This window comes from Primulina tabacum, chromosome 6 (genome assembly GCF_025594145.1).
Source record: "Primulina tabacum isolate GXHZ01 chromosome 6, ASM2559414v2, whole genome shotgun sequence".
NCBI classification, from domain to species: Eukaryota; Viridiplantae; Streptophyta; class Magnoliopsida; order Lamiales; family Gesneriaceae; genus Primulina; species Primulina tabacum.
Genome location: NC_134555.1, coordinates 8,558,604 through 8,578,154, shown reverse-complemented (window position 1 = coordinate 8,578,154; position 19,551 = coordinate 8,558,604).

The following is a 19,551-nucleotide window of genomic DNA, read 5'->3' as shown; positions in this document are numbered from 1 at the left end:
AATTCAATTTCGGACAGGATGGGACCGTAACGATCCCTATCGTGTATGTGTCTTAAGTAACACACCCCGTGACCTGGATCGGACCCATAACATGTCAACGGTCCAATTGATAGATAACCGGTTCGACGGATACAAACAACTCAGTCACAAAACAGGTCGATCATAGTTTTATTTAACTGAAAATTATTTTTTTAACATGTCAATAGTCCAATTGATAGCTAACTGGTTCGACGGATACAAACAACTCGTCACAAATCAGGTCGATCATAGTTTTATTCAACTGAAAATTATTTTTTTTTTAAAAAAAAAAAGATCATACTATAATTGTGATCATCGGTTAACCGTAATTGACGGCTCATGAACCGTAACCAAAACCGTTAAAAGATGGTTACGGTAAGGGTCAATATATTTTCAAAAATCTGATCGACGGTTATGAGCCATGATCTTGTCTGGATACATGCATTCTTTTAGGAAATAACTGCATATATATTTTGTTAACTATATATATGTTGTCTGTATACATTTATTATATTTTATTTATTATAAAATTTAAAAATAAATTAAAGAAATGAAATCAACTTAAAAATGGATGACATCGAGAAGTATTATAGAATTTTATTATTTTTATCTATTGAAATACTTATTAAAATTTAAAATTACGCATGAGAGCTATCTTTTTACTTTAAAGTTTCGAGACATATAGAAGTAAAAAAAAAATGTTGCCATTAGTAAAATACTAGCCAATTAAAATTCATTATTGACAATAAAATTAAATAATCTTACGGAATATTACTATATTTTATTTTAGTACACTATATTTTATTTTAAGTTGCTAATAAATACTAACAAGTAAAGTAAATATTATAGCCACTACATAAACTATCCTACGACATTAGTTTAAGAATGAAAACTGGGAAAAATAACTTTTATGATCCATTAATTTTGTTTTTTGTTTTTTTTGTTCAACTAGGTCTTTAAATTTTGGTATTTTAAATTTGATTTTTTTTGGCTTTCAGTTTTATTTTTTTAGAATGCTGACGAAATATTGATGTAGCATAATAAATATTGACATGATATCAAATATTACCAACTTTATCTAATGACACATCAGCCATTTGGTTAAAACAGCCGAAGAGTCGAAAACCAAATGTTGATACACCAAAACCAAAATTTGAAATTTTAGTGGACCAAAACCAAAATTAAAAAAATTAGTGAAAAAATTTTTCCCATAAAAAAATATATGATATGAAATAAAATATTTCATGTGATACTAATTATTCCACATTACAAATAATGCAACACAATATTTTTGGATTATGATATATATTTTAGGATGGAATTAACTGATCTCATTTTATCAACAAAACCATTTCGCTAGCTGCTTTGAAAATGTCGAATTCGAAATCATAACAACTCGAATATTTCAGCCATTTCATTCAAACTGATCAATCAAATCTCATGAAAACTCATTTATATCAAGAAACTCCCTTTTTCGATTAATGGAGTGGAAACCAGATCTGCCTAGAGAAAAAAGCTTCTCAATCTGAATACATCGAATCATGATCAAATTCAGGACATTATCAATGATCTTCCGGATGACATTCTTCCATTTCTACCATTCTCCATTGGGAATCCAGCATCGTGTCCAAGTGTTGGAGAAACGTATGGTACTCTGTTGAGATTGAGAATTGAACGTAACTCAACCCCAAAAGCTAGCTCAAGAGAATATGATTTTCAAGTCATATATGCAACTTACAGAGATTCTATCCAATTGATGTGAGATAACTAACACTCCTCATCACGTTAAGGAATGAACATCTACGAGTTTTACAAGTGACCCGACTATGGATAGAACATGTGGCTCAACAATGGGCACTACAACACACAACAGTGGAACCTAGGCTCTGATACACATTAAGATTGAGATTTTGACATAACTCAACTCCAAAAGTTAGCTCAATGGAGATGATTGTTCAAGTCCGTGTATGAAACTCTCTTGAATTTTATTTGGACTGCCCAAAGTTGGGCCATCATTCTACCCATTTTTGGGCCACTTGTAAACTTCATGCTCTATGTTAAGATTGGTTAATACAAGTGAAGTGTTTAGAAAGGGGTTGAGTAAACACTCTAGCTTTTGAAACCTTTTTGGATATAAATCAGTTCTTTGATTGAACTGATCTTGAAATCTTATATGTATATAAATCAGTCAACTAATGATATTGCTGAATCAGACTCAAAGATAGATTGAATTACTTAAGCTTAGGTGATGTGATAACTGAATAAACAATATAATTAAACACACGGATTTTTATGGATGTTCAGAGACTTCAAATGCTCATACGTCACAACTTCTATCTCAAGGATATGTTTTCACTAAAAGACTTTGATATATTGCAACATATTATAATAATCCACTTCAGTTGGACTTATACATTGTCAAACTGAAACTCTTAGTTTTTCAATACTTTACAGTAGATAATTGAATAGCTCTAATTACTAACCTGAATGCCACGGATAAATAAAATGAAATGAGAGCTAGAGAGTGCGATTTGTAAACTGAATGATGCTTGAGAATGTATCGCAACTGATAGATTCTTGTAGATATTCGTTCAGTGTTTTTCATCCGCCTTCTTCAACTGAATTTATCAGCTATATATAGTCTTCGATTTCAAAAATTCCGTTGAATACATTTAATGATTAAAATCAATAGAATCGTTGTTTAGTCCATGTAGATGACTTATATAATAGATTTACGATGTATCAGACTGTTCTGATTTGGTACGGACTGTTAGTTTGTCTGCCGATACAACCGATGATGTGGCTAACTGATCAGGAGTCAAACTGGTCGACTGATCAGTTCAGCTCGACGATATAAGTTCTAACTGATGTCTTTTTCAGTTTTAACACTTCAGTTGATATATGTCTTTTCAGTTCAATTTTGCAAAGTTTTCAGTTCTGATCTCCAATCTGTTTACTGAGCTTCGAGTAATCGGTTTAAGAATTATTTATTTTTATAAGAATTCAGTTCTTAATCATTTAAATCCGACAAGTCTTTTTTAGTTACGACCTCTTAGTTATGTCCGATCAGTTTGGTTCTTCAGTTCTTTTAGGATTTGTTTGTCAAACTCTGAAACTCATAAATTCCAACAATTTACCCTTTTTCGGTGTTAGATAAAACTTATATATCTGAATTGTTAAATTGAGTTTTCTGATATTCTTGGTATAACTGAAATACTGAAACTGATTGTAGATAAAAAAAAATGTACAGATTTGTACAGATTCAGAAATAGCTTTTCGTTGAATTTGAAAGAGAGGTAAGTACAGATTCGCACAAATATTTCAAAATGAAAAATGTACAAAAGTCCCTTAGACTATCAACTAACGTAGGACACTTGATCATTTCTTTTTATTTTTTCTTTCCAGCTGGTCCTTTATCAGTTGGTTTGTCTGGTTCACTCCGTTTCTTGCTACTTGTCTCTGCTACTGTTGTCTTTTGTTCTTCTCCTATTTTGTCAACACCCGCTGCTCTTGAGAAGAGAAGGAATGCGAAACTAACCTGTGCAAACACCTCAACCAGCTGATTTTGTACAATGTCAATCTTCTTTGATATGCTCGTATGTATAAAATCAATTTGGTTGTTGAGTAGTTCATGGGAGGAGAGCAGTGTACGGATTGTAAATATTTATCTTTTCATCTTTTCCATTGTATCAAAGAGAGCAGATACATCCTTAGTCAGTTTCTTTAAGCTCTTCATTGTATGATATTTTATTGTGTGTAGACTCAAAGAATGTACCAACTGAGTAGACTTGCCTGAGATATATTCGACCCAATATCTGTGAGATGTGATAAAATACTGTCAAGCATCACATCAGCTGCTAGTGGGAGTTCAGGAGATAATTATTCAGTTGGAGCCTTTTCTTCCCCTATTCCCTTGTGACTAAATTCCACTACTGCTAACTGACCTGGGGCAGCATCTTGGTCTATATCTTCTGCCAATTCTGCTATTGTCTCTTCTTGAACTGATTGACTGTGAGGCTGGTCCTGATGATCAGTTGCAGCACTAGTTGCCTTAGCAGTCTTCTGGGAGGAAAACATTTGAAAAGTAGCTTCAGACATGAAGAAAGTCTTAGGAAGCACCAAGTTAGAAGAAATCAGTTATGGTAAAACTGATGGTTCCTGGACTGTTTGAGTGTTGGTTTGTTCAGTTAGCAACCGTACTGTTTCAGTTTGAACTTCTGCTTCTGTCGTTGAGGCAAGTTCTTCTTCTGCAATCGGTTTAACAACAACTTCATCAACAGATTGATCATCTTTAAACTCCAACTGAATATCTTCAGCAACTAATAGCAACAACTCATCTACATTTTCTAAGGATAGCTCTTCTTCAGTGTAGGTAGACGGTTGAGCTCCTGGTTCAGAAGCTGGTAAAACAATTATCGCTGTTGAGGAGGAGGGTTGAGCTTCAGAGGAGGATCGAGGAGGAATCTTTGGAAGCAATTCCACCGGTTGTATCAAACATGACTCAGTTTCAGTTAATTGCTCCTCATCAACTTCAGTTTGAGGGAACTCATCAGCTGTTGTATTACTGCTGGTTTCCACTGGAAAACGTCACTTTTGTCCCATCTCCCGATTTTTAACTTTCATATGGAGAGTGATGAGATCAGAATCAAGTTGTTGGAAGACTGCTCTATCAGCACATGCAGTCGGACCAGCTGGATCATAGTTCGTCTTCAATTCAGCCGTTACCTCAGTCAGTCTCTTGATTCTGATAAAATAAAAGAAGTACGCCCTTCTTTCCATGGCTTGGGCGACTGAGATTGCCTTCATAGCCTTCATCACCGCTGACTCCAGTGAGATGAAGTGCTTCAAAACTGTCTTCTTCCTGAATTTCTTGGTAATGGTGATTGTTCTGAACTGAACCCATTCATCATAGTGCTCTATTTTCAGCTCAGAATGCTCATTGATCTCGTCCATAATGAGGTCTATCTGTGTCTGAATAGCATTTTTGCGCCTTGGTTTTTCAGTCATATTGGCCTTGCTCTTCGGATCAATTATGGCATGGGGCAGATCCAGTCCAGAACCAGTTGTGTCCACCACTTCTCTGATGAGCACTTATTTTGGTCGTGCTTGAGGTAGAATGGTAGGGTGGACAACTGTGGTAAGAGGAGCTGGAATCCCAGCCAGCTTCAACTTCTCTCCGGACTCAGTTATTGTTGTTGAAGGATAGGCAGTTTTGGTTTTGGTCCGGAGCTCTGCTGGTTGAACTGATTGAATTGGAACTACATGGAGTGGTTCCTCAGCTCCAGGTGGCAGTAATATGAGCTCAAATAGAACTCTTAGAGTGGCAGCCGGCTTGGTGTTCCGAGACCTCAGCTTCTTGATAAGTTGAGGAGAGGGAGTCTTCTCTGAATCACTGGTGGATAAAACCAGTTTCCTCTTAGATTTGGGAGCAGTAGCTACTTTTGCCTTTGCATCTTTCTTGGATTTAGCAGCTGCCTCCTCAACTACGGGCTTATTTGGCTGAACATTTTGAGCGTTGTACACCTTGAATTTAGTGACTGAAGAGGAGGATTCCAGAAGGATCCCCGAGTCCTCAATCAGCCTGCTCCACTGAAGTACAAATCCCTTCGACTGCTTTGTGGATTGCACCATGTTTTTCAAGATTGTGAATAGAATATATGGCCAGTTCATCTTGATCCATTTCACAATCGCTGTCATCACTTGAAACTTCTCGAGTGTCAGGCCAGCAAAGTAACTAACTTTTGCTAAAATGCCCTTAGCAACAATATCGGCCAATAGCTGAAACTCTAGCTTCAGTTCCTTTTTGGCGTCAGAGACCTTGACCATTTTTCCACTGGCGGATAACATAATCTGCATCTCTTCAACAGGAAAGCTGGGGTTTGGGCTGTCATCTCGATTTGATTTAGCTGTAAAGAGAGAAAGAGAGAATACAAGTAATTTGCTCTGGGAAATTTGAGAGTTAAGAGAATTTGAAAGTGTGAGAACAAATCTGAGACATGGCGGTTTCTAAATATGTCTCGTGACTTTTCAAATTTTGGACATGTGACAGTCTGTTAGTAGTTTGACCATAATAATAGGTATTCCAACCATTGCCATTTATTTTTAGAAACTTAAATTGAGCAGTTACGCAAAAACGAGATTTTAATGTTTGAAATTTAAATTTTGAATAAATTTAAATTAACAACCACATTTAGTCATGATTTTCATTAATGAATTTAACCAAATTAAAGTTAGTCAATCTATGTGATAAAATCAGTTGATTTAAGTGCTGACTTATCAGTTTGTAACTGACTCAGTTCAGTTTATAAACAACTGACATTTGTCTTATCAGCTAACTCACTGAAATTCTATGTTCTCCTTAAATTAATCATCAAGATAAATCAATAAGCCCTAAAATATTTTTAAAGTAAGAAAACTTAGTCTCGGGTAGTGGCTTAGTAAAGATATCCTCTGATTTTTGTTCAATTGATATGTATTCCAGCCTGATGTCTTTCTTGAGAGCGTGATCTCTGATGAAATGATGTCTGACATCAATATGCTTAGTTCTGGAATGAAGAACTAGATTATATGTAATCACAATAGAGTTGGTGTTGTCACAGAAGATTGGTTATTCTTCAACAATAACTCCATAATCTTTCAGTTGTTGCTAAATTCAGAACAGTTGAGCACAACAACTTCCAGCAGCTAAATATTCAGCCTCGGTTGTGGAAGTGACAATGAATGTTTGCTTCTTGTTGAACCATGAGATCAGTCTGTCTCCTAGAAACTGACATGATCCACTTGCACTTTTGCAATAAAGCTTACAACTACGTAATCTGCATCTGAATATCCAACTAAAATGAAATATGAATCCTTAGCATACCATAAACCCATATTTTGTGTGCCTTTCAGATATTTCAATATGCGTTTAGCAGCTAAGAAATGCAATTGTTTAGGATTAGCTTGAAATCTAGTACATAAACATACAACAAACATAATATCAGGATGGCTAGAAGTTAGGTATAAAAAAGAACATATTAAACCTATGTAAAGTGTCATCTCAAGTGATATTCCACATTCATCTTTATCTAATTTAATTGATGAACTCATGAGAGTGGATGCGGCTGAACATGTTTCCATGCCAAATTTCTTTAACAGTTCCTACGTACATTTATTCTGACTGATACAAATACCATTTTCCAGTTTCTTCCCTTGCAAACCGAGAAAGAATGTCAGTTCAGTCATCATACTCATTTCGAACTTATCCTGCATCAGTTAGCAAACTTGTCGTATAGTTTGGGATTAGTTGACCCAAATATGATTTCATCAACATAAATCTGAACAAGTAATCAATGATCTTTCTTTGTAAATTTGAACAGAGTTTTATCAATTGTTCCTACTATAAAATCATTATCAATTAGAAACTTAGATAAGGTTTCACACCAGGCTCTAGGTGCTTTTTTTAGACCATATAAAACTTTATTAAGAGGATAAACATTGTCAAGGAGTAAGTGATTTGCAAAACCTAGTGGTTGTTCTATGTAAACCTCTTCTTGTAACTGACCGTTTAGAAATATGCTTTTCACATCCATTTGATATACTTCGAAGTTCTTGAAGGATGTGTAGGCTAGGAATAGTCGAGCAACTGGATCATATGTTTCATCGTAATCTATTGCTTCATCTTTCCTATAGCCTTATGCGATTAGCCTTGCTTTGTTGCGCACAGCTGAACCATCTTTGTTTCAATTTGTTCATGTACATCCATTTGGTACCTATGATAGACTTTGAAAGCGGTCTTAGAACTAAAGTTCAGACATTGTTATGGGTAAACTGATTTAGCTCTTCTTGCATAGAAATTACCCAACTGGGATCGGCTATAGTTTCATCAATTTTCTTTGGTTCTAATTGCGATATATAAGCATAATGTATGAATAAGTTTAACATCTGATTTCTAGTTGTAAGATCCAAAATACGACGACGTAATCCAACCGTATGAAAATCGAAGGAAAATGGAAAATGACTAATTAAATGGTTGTGGTTGCATGAATTAATTATGATATACATGATTACATGTTTAAAATGTACTTTTCTACATGAATGCATAAAACTATATTTTAAAGGTTATTCGAGATGCGATCGAGGAACGGAGACCGGGGACCATATGACAGAAAATATTTTATTAAATGATTATTTTTAATTATTTAATATATTGTATATGTTATATGGTATTTTCGAAAAAGAAGTGTTTTGATGTGTTTTTATACGCCGAGTCTTATTTTTAAACGGTATTATATTTTCGACGAAAATATGAACTTTTCGAGAACTCGACTAATAATTTCACAAAATTTTCTCAACAAAATATTTTAGATATTAATTATGGGGCTTAATGGGCCTAAGTTTATACTATGAGATTTAATTAATAAATAAAAGCCTAAAACCATACCCCAAACCCCATAATCCACAAGCCCCTTCACCTAAATAATTACTAGGACTCTCTCCTACCCCAAGACACACACACACACAGAGAATTTTAGAAGGAAAGTCACGAATTTTGAAGAAAAATTCAGCAAGGTCGCCTCTCCGCCAACGTTTCTCGCATCACCAAATTGTTTTCGAGCGTAATATATGCAAAGGCACGTCTTAATCTTTCTTTTTCTCATCTATCACATCATATTAAATGTTTGATACATGATTGCATGAAAAACACGATATACTTTATATATTTTCGTTTTTATGGTTATACATGCATAAAAGTAGAGTTTTCTTTTTTAAAAAATCTTCCTAATGATGCACAAAGGGCTGCCATGGTAGGGGTACTTGAAAGGATGTTTTTCAACAAGTTTAAGGACCCTTAGAGGCATGTGTAAAGGCTGGACAAGATGGAGAAGCATGCTGAACAAAATTTGGGTTTCATGTAACTAGGGTTTTGGTTTTGGGGAATAGAAAGGTTTAGGCCGTGTGAGGCTGTAGGGACGTGATCATGGGACCTAAAAAGGTTGAGTTATGGCCCTAGACGGTTCAAAAGGAGGTTGGAACGAAGCCTAGGGTGGAGACGTTAGGCGTGGGTCGCGTAGGGCTTGGGGGTCGTGGGTTGGTGGCCGCGGCTTCTAGGATTGGTAGTGTCAGTCCAATAGCTTTCTATGGATTTGGTCATGGTCCTAGGAAGGTGGTATAGGGGCTGGTTTTATTGGCTAAGGGCTAGAGTCGAAGGTTGCATGGCAAGGGAAGCTAGGGTTCGATCCATGTAGGGCAAAAAGTTCAGTAGTCGATCTAGGCTGGTTCGAGGGTCTTAGTTGGCTTGAATTAGGTTGTATATGGTTTATTTAGGTGTTATTAACCTATGGTCCAAATTTGGTTAATTTTCAAGTCAATACGAGTCAAAATAGGGATGTACGTCAAAGTTTAAAAATGAATTAGAAAATTAGTCGAGGAGTTTAAGTTTACATCTAAGAATTATTTATGGGTGTATTTTAATGTCATATGTTAAGTTTGGAATGATTTGAGTCATTTTTTTAAGGTTTAAGGATATATTGGGAAAGTTAGAGTTCCAGGGGCAAAACAGTATAATAAATGATAAAACGTGTATTTCAAATGTTTATGGAATTTTATGGTGAAACATTAATTCTAAAAGACATGTTGCATGTTTTGTTTAAAAGAAAAATTATTTATATATGCATGAATTTTTATAAGTGATGGAAATATGAAAAATTGAAGGAGGTGAGTTGATTGTGACTATTACGATAATACTATATTATGTAAGGCCAAGACTCAGTTGACGGGTGAGAGTGTCGCTGATGTTCCCGCTGCCCGGTACCGTGGTAATACGTATATGGATCCATCGACTTACACCTAATACAATTAAGGATCTGAATTCAATAAAGAGAAACATATACATATATGGGATCGGTTATGAGCACCTACGATGGTGCTTCAAACATAATATTCTCAATGAGCTATAATAGCTCGTGTTCTAAGAATGTAAACACCAATGAATTAAATCGAGTTTGGTTTTAAACCAAGCGAAAAATACTCGAAGTAATTCTTCGTTAAGAAAGCTTATCAGTTTAATATTTTAGCTTGTGTTAACTGATTAACTGAAATAAGGGGGATCAGTTCTTGCTTATATCAGTTCATTTATGGTGAGAACTGAACTGATATCAGCTCGAACAGATCAAACCAGTTTAAAACAATAGTTAAACAGTTAAATACACAATATATGTTTATGGATATACAGAGACTTCAACTGTTCCTACGTCACCCCTTCTACCACCTGGGGTAGGATCAACTAGAGAACTTTGATTTATACAACACCTTGTACACACCCACTCAGCTTAGGACTTACGCTACTGCCTAACTGAACTCCTAATCTAGACTAAATGCAGCACCTTTCCAGCCAACACTTGTTTAACGTCTATACTTTTTTAATGTCTTTGTGCAAGACTCACTCAGCTTTTCAATACGCTCGATTCTCTGTGTATATGTGAGTGATGGTGTGTGTGTGTGTGAGAGAATTGATATATGAATACGACAAGAAAGTTTTCTCAAACACTGAGAGAATTGTGCTTCTAATCTAAGCTGATAACACGTTGAAGTGTTCCCTTAAATCTGGGCTGGTTGCTTCTTGTAAGCTGGTATGCACCCTTATTTTTCCACATCCTTTCTTCACACACTTGTTGATGGTCTTGATCTTGTATTTATAAAGGCAATGTGACTGTACATCAAGACTCATCAAATGTGTTCATTGCAATTTGAATCTGTTCCTCGAAATTTGTATATTGTCTTTTTTATAGCCATTTTGGAACATATTGACTTTAAGCTCTGCTGCAACGTTCATTATTGTCCTTTGTTTGGAAAATTGCTTTTATACAGTTTTGCATAGCTGGATTCCTCTTAGATAAGCTTGTCGTATTCTGCAAACTGATCGACTCCTAATTGATGCTCTGAACTAGTCAGTTGAACTGGTTTGGTGAAATCAGTTGGCTCGTCAGCTGAACTGGTCAGTTGGGCTCTTCATCAGCTGACCGAGCTTTTGAAGGTCATCTGCTGAACCACCTATCAACTGAACTGGTCTTTGATACTTCAGTTGGATTGGTTCAGTTTGGGCAATCGGTTGACACTTTTAGTTTGCGTCTCAATAGATTCATTTTTTGCTCGGTAACTGATCAGTTCGAAGCCTGATCAGTTTCAGCTTTCTGAGCACCTAGGTAAATTTATTAGAAACAAAATAACAAGTTTTGTTAACATCAAAATCAAGATTGCGAACATGAAATGTTCTAACAAAATGTATTATTCATTGTCATGGTTAAGGTTTGCTGAGTCAATAGGTTCACTAGGTTCGATCGATCAGGTGAGCTTGATATTGATGGGGGTCTTGATGGTTGAACTAGCTGGACTGAAGGTGCACACAACCCGAGGATCATCGCTAGTTTTCCACAAATAAAACTATGTTTATGATTTATGAACTTAAAGATTTTTATGACTTATGATGCTTTTGAGAGGTTTTTGAGAGGATTTTAGAGTTAAGTTTATTTTTGAAATAATGTTAGTTTAGGATTGGTTGACGTTTTACGATTTCATGCTTTGAATTACTTTCTTTTGGATTTTAACATAATAGTTGGTTGGTTTGTTTTTAAATGGTGTCAAAAATTTTATATTTATAAAAATAGGTAGGTTCGTCTGAATACATGATTGAAAAAAAAAATTTCTAGTACTTTTTAAAAAAAATGAGTAGTGGACGTTTCACTAGTATTTACCGGATCAGTTGGGTTGCCTATTACCATATTTTGAGGATGATGTCTGCTCTATTTGTAGTTTGAATCTGTTAGGATTCTTTGCATATCTAGTTCAGTTTGTAGCTGACCAGTTTATTTTGCTTCAGTTGGGATATCGTCAATTTGTGTTTGAATATTTTCTTGTTGTTCAACAAACTGATCATTAGGAACTGAGTCGTGTCCAACTGGTTGTTCTACCACCTCGGGTCTGATGTTTGAAGGGAGTTTTTGATAGCATGATCTTCATCTTAACTGTCATCCTCCAAACTTATATCTATTAAGCGATTAGTTAGCTCAACTAGATCAGTTGGCTTATCGGTTATACAGTTTCATCAAAAAACACATGTATAGATTCCTCAACATTGAGAGTACGCTTATTAAATTTTCTATAAGCCTTGTTAATTGATTAAAAATCAAGAAATAATCATTCATCTGATTTAAAATCAAAGGCAATTAAGTGATTTTTACCATTGTTATGGATAAAGAACTTGCACCCGAATATTCTAAAGTATAAAACCACACTTTTCTTACCATACCAGATGTTATAAGGTGTTTTCGAATGATTCTTAATAATCAACGATCTGTTCTGAGTGTAACACACTTTGTTAATTGCTTCTACCCAAAAATTTTGAGAAATACCATAATCAGCTAGCATTGTTCTTGCTACCTCCTTAAGAGTTTGATTTCTTCGTTCAGGTGTTAACTGCTTCAGCCCAAAACCTTTGAGAAATACCATAATCAGCTAGCATTGTTCTTGCTGCCTCCATAAGAGTTTGATTTCTTTGTTCAGCTACACCATTCTGCTATGGTGTAATTGAAGCTGAGAACTCGTGACTAATTCCCATATTTTCAAGAAATTGAGATGAATTCTTATTGAAATATTCAGTTCCGCGATCGGATCTTATAATGTAAATCCCAACTGATTTTTCATTTAAAAGTCTTTTGAAAAGTATTAACAGTTGTGAAGCAGTTTGATCTTTTGAATTGAGAAAAATTACCAAAGTAAATCTTGAGAAATCATCAACAATCACTAAAGTATATTTCATTTCCCCTATGCTCATGATTGGTATTGGACCAAACAGGTTCATATGCATTAGTTCTAATCGGGTAGAAGATTTACTTTCTTTATTTTTGAAAGATGATCTCACTTGCTTCCCGAACTGATAAGCTAAAAATTTTATCTTTTGAAAACTCAAACTTCGACAGACCACTTACCAGTTCGTATTTGCTCAGCTGTACAATGTCTTTGAAATTTAGATTGTTCAACCTTTTATGTCATAATCAGTTCTGAGATTGGTTTGAAGCGACAAAAAAAAAAAAAAAAAAAAAACTGGCTCATCGGATTGATTGCTCCATCTTACTTTGTATCTATTTCCACATCTATTTCTTGTTATACTGATATCACCAGTTGCATTTTTGACAGTACATATATGTTTACTAATTTCAACTAAGTGAATTTGGTCGTATAATTGAATGATGTTGATTAAATTATATTTCAAACTATCAACAAATAAGACATTGCCAATAATAATATTACCATACACTTACCCACGGTTCTACCTTAAGAGACGTCCCAAAAACTGATTTTGGGAACAAAATATTTGACCAATTGAGATATCAGTTCAGCATCTTAGTCATGTGCTTTGAACATCCACTGTCCAAGTACCGACTGAATCTTTGGCCAGTTTACCTATAATCTGCAATCATAAATAATAAATAAATTTGGTACCCATCTATTTGGGCCTGAAATGATTAATCTTTTGGGAATCCAGATCAGTCGAATTGATCTACCAGTTGAAGTGTTCCAGATAAATTTCCCGAATTTGTGTGTGACAGATGTGTGGTGTGAAGATGATACAACATGTATTTGTGCACTGATAAACTTGTTGTTCATCCGGTAGTGTTTTTGAATAGGCTTGCAATTGTAATAGTTATTAAAATATCCTTTTCATGAGTTCTATTTGCCATAACTGGACCGCTTGGGTGACCAGTTGCTTGAATCACTTGAACTCTTGGGGCTATAACCAATTCTCCGCCGTTTTGTATTTTTCATATTTTCAGTTGGCTGTTCAACCGGCTTACTGAACTCATGTTGTTTATGTACCATGACTGATTTAGCAAAATTAATATACTTCCATTTGCTCGTATTCAGTTTTGGCATTTTACCGCTAGTTGAGGGTTCATCTTGGCTATTGAAGCCCAAACCAGTCTTATCCCCTACTGGTTTCTGTGACCCTTGTATTTCAGTCAACGTGACTGATGACTTATTCAAAGCTTGAAGCTATTAAAGCCCAAACCAGTCTTATTCCCTACTGGTTTCTGTGACCCTTGTATTTCAGTCAACGTGATTGATGACTTATTCAATGCTTGAATCACTTCAGTCAATCTAGAGTTTTATGATCTCAACTACTGAATCAACAAATTACTTTCATCATTTTCAGCTGTTAACTTAGCAATCTCCTCTTTGACATTTAAGCTTTTCAATTGATTTTAAGCTATCAGTTGTGTCATTTGAAGGATCACTTTGCCTAGTCTTAGCTTCTTCAAAGGAGATAGCCAGCTTGCGGTTCTCATTAATCATATCGTGCAATGTGGAAATGAGTTCTTCTTGTGTAAAGTCAGTAGAGCTAAAATTAAATACCTAATCGCTGCTAGATTCTAGTTCTGCATCATCAGGCATGAGGCATTTCACCTCCTCTTCATCACTGGAGCTACTTGAGCTCTCATTTTCTGATACTTCGTTGTCAGATTCAGCCCACTTTGACTTGTTCTCTTCAGCTACCTGGGCTTCATGCTTTTTTCTGGATGACTTTTTTTCATCTTTGAATCTTCTCCTGTGTTCCAAGGGCTTTTTACACTATTCAACTGATCTTTTGCTATCCTTTTTTGGTTTTGGAAAATCAGCAATGATGTGACCAGTCTTTCCGCAGTTAAAGCATGAATTTGGTTCCTCCTTTGATATATTCCGGTGATAGTTTCTTTGGAAGGAACCTTGATACTTTCTCATGAATTTCCCGAATTTCTTTACAAACAATGACTTTGTGTCATTGCTCAGTTGTTCAGCTGACTTCTCAACTGAAAATGTTGGCTCCAGTTTCAGTGCGCTTAGGACAGTTGTAACTGATGGAACTATTGGTTCGCCTTCCATGGTTTGCATCTTGAATTCATAGGCTTTTAAATCTGCAAACAAGTCATGTAGCTCCACCTTGTTCAGGTCTTTTGATTCTCTCATGACAAAGTTTTGACATCCCATTCTTTGGGAAGGCCACACATCACTTTCAAGGCAATCTCTTTGTTTGAGTGCACCCTTCCTAGTGCATTTAGTTCGTTTTACGATGCAGCCTACTCTTTCATCGAATTCCTTCATTGATTCTCCAGCTTTCATCTTGATATTATCGAACTTGTGAACATCAACTGGAAGTTTTTTTTCCTCAGTCTGCTCATTTCCTTCACACAACTGAATCAACTTCTCCCAAATTTCTTGAGCTGATTTATACATTTTGATTTTGTTGAATGTGTTTTTATACAGTTTCTTGTGCATAATGTCCTTGGAAACATTGTCCAAGATTTCCTTCCTTTATCTTTTGAGTTCCACTCATCGCGTGGTTTTTTTGATACGATGAGGTGCTCCGTCAGTTAGAGCAATAGCTGTGTTTGCTTTCATAATCTTCATGGGTCCGTCAGTTATCACGTACCACATGTCATCGTCTTGAGTAGCTAAATGAGCCTGCAATTCTGATTTTCCAATCAATAAATTCCTCTCATGAGAACATGATGATTTTGTTGAATGAATACATGATTATCAATTTGATCGTATGGAATATTCAAGACAATATTTTAACCTTTCTGATACCACTTGTTAGGATCGGTTAATACAAGTGAAGTGATTAGAAACAAATTTTGACTAAACACTCTGGCTTTTTGAAATATTTTTGGATATAAATCAGTTCTTTGATTGAACTGATCCTGAAATCTATATATCAATATAAATAAGCCAACTAATGATAGTGCGAAATTATACTGAAAGATAGATTGAATACTTAGGCTTAGGTGTTGTGATAATTGAATAAACGATAGGATTAAACACACGAATTTTTATGGATGGTCAGAGACTTCAAATGCTCATACGTCACTTGATTCTATCTCAAGGATATGTTTTTCATTAAAAGACTTTGATATATTTCAATAGATTGTAATAATCCACTTCAGTTGGACTTATACACTGCGAAACTGAAACTCTTAGTTTGTTAAAACTTTACAGTAGATAACTGAATAGTTCTAATGAGTAGCCTGAATGCTACGACAAAATACAATGAAATGAGAGATAAAGCGTGCAATTTGTAAACTGAATGATGCTTGAGAATGTATCGCAACTGATAGATGTTTTGTAGATAGTTCGTTCAGTGTTTTTCACCCGCCTTCTTCAACTGAATTTATCAGCTATATATAGTCTTCGATTTCAACAGTCACGTTGAATGCTTTTAATGATTAATATCCGTAGAATCGTCGTTTATTCCATATATATGACTTTATATGACAGAGGTATGATGTATCAGACTATTCTGTTTTATCTATTGTACTTTGGTACGGGCTGTCAGTTTGTTTATTGATACAACTGATGACGTGGCTAACTGATGAGGAGTCAAGCTGGTCGACTGATCAATTTAGTTGGACAATATCAGTTCTAATTGATATCTTATCAGTTTGAACACTTCAGTTGATATAGGTCTTTTCTGTTCAGTTTGGCGAAGTCTTCCGTTCTGATCTCCAATCTGTTTACTGAGCTTCGAGTCATCTGTTTTAAGACTTATTGTAAGGTCCAAAATACGATAACGTAATCCAACTGCATGCAAATCTAGGAAAAATAAAAATGATTAATTAAATGGTTTTAGTTGCCTGAATTAATTATGATACGCATGTTTAAATATAGGATTTTCAGATAGTATGCATAAAACTGTGTTTTAAAGGTTATTCGAGTCGCGATCGAGGAACGGAGACCGGGAACCATATAAGGGAAAAATATTTTTATTAAATAATTATTTTTAATTGTTTAATGTTTGGATTATTTCGAGTCGTATTTTTAAACAGTATTATATCTTTGACGAAAATATGAATTTTTCGAGAACTCGGCTAATATTGTCGCAACCTTTCCTTAACAAAATATTTTAAATGTTTATTAATGGGCTTAATAAGGTCTATTATACTAGGTTAATTGACCCAAACTTGCACCTTGTGTTATATATCAAATATTAAGCCCTAAAACCCTAAAACAAATACACACCACACGTCCCACCCCTCTAAAAAACACAAGAACTCTTCCATCAGCCAAGCAACACACACCACATGAATTTGGAGAAGGAAACTCACGATTTTTGAAAGAAAAATTCAGCAAGACCCTCTCCGTCGGCGTCCCTCGTATCACAAGTATATTTTCGAGAGTAATATACGTAAAGGCATGACTTAATCTCATTTTTCTCATTTTTCACACCATATTATATGCTTGATACATGATTGTATGCATAAACATGGTATATTTTCGTTTTTATGGTCATATATGCATACAACTCATTATTTTGTGATTCAAAACTTATGGTAATAATGAACTAAAGGTGCTGCCATGGTAGGGTAACTTGGAGGGACGTTTTTTCAAAAATTTTAGGGTCCATAGATGCCTAGACAAGGGCTACACCAGGAGGGGCAAAGGCTTTTGCACGAAATAGAATCCTTGTAGGCTAGGGTTTCAGCTAGGAGTCCTTGAGAAGCATGGCACTGAGCTGCTGTTAGGGTGCATCCAGGAGACCTAAGGAGGCTGTAGGATGGCCCTAGGGTGGCTGCACAAGGGCTGGTTCAAAGGACAAGGGTCCAGACGCAAGGCATGGCCGCGCATGCGTTGGAGAGTGACAGGTTGAGGGTGTTGGCTTCTAGGGCCGCTAGGTTCTGTCCAGCAGTAGGTTATGGGTTTGGTTTAGGTCCTAGGAGGGTCAACTAAGGCCTAGACATGGTGATTAAGGGGCTGGAGTCGAGGCAAGCTAGGGATCGAACCAACTAGGGCTAGGGTTTTGTGCAGAAAATTTTAGAAGGTTCCTAGGCTAGGTCTATGCAGTCTTAATTGGCTGGTTTTGGGTGTATGTGGTAGAGTTAGGTGTTATTAAGATATGGTTCGAATTTGGTAAAGTTTGGTTAAGTTTCGAGTTCATACGAGTCAAAATCGGGATGTACATCTAAGTTTAAAAACAAAATGAGAAATTAGTTGAAAAGCTTAAGTTTACGTCTAAAAATATTTATGGTTGTATTTTAAGGTAATATGTTAAGTTTGGAAGGATTTGGGTCGTCGTTTCAAGGTCTATGGATAAATATGAAAAGTTAGGGTTTCAGGGGCATAACGGTTATTTTACACCTGAAAAGTGTTAAACGTCCTGGTAGTGTCCTAATGCTGCAATATATGTTAAAATATTTATTTCAAATGTTTATGGAATTTTATGATGAAACGATAATGATAAAAGACATGTTGAATGCTTTGTTTAAAAGAAAATTGATTTATATGTGCATGGATTTTTATAAGTGATGAAAATATGAAAAGTCGAATGAGGTGAATTGATTGTGACTAATACGATGACACGATGATACGATAATACGTAAGACTAAGCCTCAGTTGACTGGTGAGAGTATCGTCGATGTACCCGTCGCCCGGTACCGTGGTAATACGTAGATGGATCCATCAACCTTCAGCTAATACGAAAGTTACAATTGAGGATCTGAATTCAATAAACATATACTTATATGATGAAAGAAAATATGAAAGGATATGTTGAAAGGAAAACGTTAAAGTTTATGTTCATGAAAAGCTATTTTAAATAAAAGTATTTTCATTGTTGCTTGTGCATATATATATGTATTACTTGTTATCATGATTAAGGTTTGCTGAGTCAATAGACTCACTAGGTGTGGTCGATGAAGTTGAGCTTGATAATAATGGAGGTCTTGATGGTTGATCTTGCTGGACTGAAGGTTCACACAACCCGAGGACCGTCGCTAGTTTTCCGCAAAATTATGTTTAAGATTTAAGTTACTTTAAAGATTTTCTGACTTATGATGTTTTTGAGAGATTTTGAGAATATGTTAGAGTTAAGTTTATTTTTAAAATAATGTTAGTTAAGATTGGTTGACATTTTACGACTTTTATGCTTTGAATTACTTTTTTTTGGATTTTCAAATAATAGTTGGTTGGTTTATTTTTAAATGGTGCAAAATATTCATATTTTAAATACTTGTGTTTCGACCGAATGAAGTAGAAAGAAAAGGAAAAAAAAATTATAGTACTTTTTAAGAAAAAAGAGTAGTGGACGTTTCACTTATTTATTCTCAAAAGAACTTCAGTTCTTATTTCATTTAAATCCGATAAGTCTTCTTTCAGTTACAACCTCTTAGTTACTTCTGGTCAGTTTGGTTTTTCAGTTCTTTTATGGATTTTTTGTCAAACTCTAAAATTCATAAATTCCAACACTCTAGATATTCATTACTGGGCATGAGTGGGTGTGTTAGTTGTTCCACATCAATTAGATAAAATCCATGTGAGTTGCATATATGGACTTGGACAATCACCCCCTCTTGAGCTAGCTTTAGGATTGAGTTATATCCAAGTCACAATCTTAACATGGTATCAGAGCAAAGTTCTATTGTTTTGTATTGGACTGTCCATAGTTGGGCCGCCCGTTCTACTCATACTTGAGCTACTTGTAAATTCAAGCTTAATATGTTCATTCATGTGCATGAGTAGGTGTAT